This window comes from Akebia trifoliata, chromosome 16 (assembly GCF_017979445.1).
Source record: "Akebia trifoliata isolate Shusen 1 chromosome 16, ASM1797944v1, whole genome shotgun sequence".
Taxonomy (NCBI): domain Eukaryota; kingdom Viridiplantae; phylum Streptophyta; class Magnoliopsida; order Ranunculales; family Lardizabalaceae; genus Akebia; species Akebia trifoliata.
In genome coordinates this window covers 17,842,559-17,843,606 of record NC_141390.1, presented here as the reverse complement: position 1 = coordinate 17,843,606, position 1,048 = coordinate 17,842,559, and positions in this window count along the sequence as shown.

The window sequence follows — 1,048 nt, the reverse complement described above, 5'->3', positions numbered from 1 at the left end:
TATATCTAATTTTCATACAGTGGAAGTTTTAGATGAGGTCTTGTGATTTTTCTCTTCACATTGAAAGATTTTTCATATAGAGTTATGGTGTGCTCTTTATTGATCTTACATCTTTATTTGTGGTTCCATCAGTTGCTCTATCTTGCACTTTCTCTAATTGGCATTTATCTTTGATGATTTACACATAGATGGGGGTAAGGGGTATAATGTTTCCCAATAAAATGAACGATCATGTTCTCTCTTCCCCTAACTCTCCCAATTTCGAAAAAGAGGAGGAATAGACCTAGTATTTTAACTTAATTTAAACTGTGCTAACAAATGATATTTGGCTTCCATGAGAGGAACTTTTTGTGGAGGAAAATAGAGAGTATCATTTGAGGGAAGAAGAGATTATTTTCGACTAGGTTAAGTTAGGGAGACACTTTTTTGCACACAAAAAGCTCAATCCAATATTTCACATAATCTAGACTAATCAATTGTAAGATGCCGTGTGTATTGAAGGCATCCTTAATTTAAAAAAATGCCCATGTTAAGAAAGCCCTTAATACATGTGACATTCTGCGATTAATCAATTTGAGATTTTGTGAAATCCTAAATTATCTTTTCTATGTACAAAAAAATTATTATGAGTTAGAGTTGTAAGCATCAAAATTTTAAGAAAGTCCTTACTAATCAATTGAAAGTCCCTAAAATTCATAAATGAGCCTCACACATCCAAATTGGGTTTGTTAGGCCTCAAATCCAACAAGAATCCCAAGGGTTTTAATGCTAGATTTCAAGGCATGATTATCTATCTCAATCTATGGTAACATATAATAATAGATAATAATTTGTTCAATATTTATAACGCAATGTAAAAATTTAAAACTTGTAGACACCACAATTTGAACGGGCCCTCACTCGAAAGGATCCAAAAAATACAAATATTTCAATAACATTTGCTAATGGGTCTTAAAGGCCCGAATCAATAAAATGCGACATTTTGATTTATTTGGAGGATCCTAAGACCTCCTACGGACCTATTAGGCCCACTCAAAAATATTCGGTG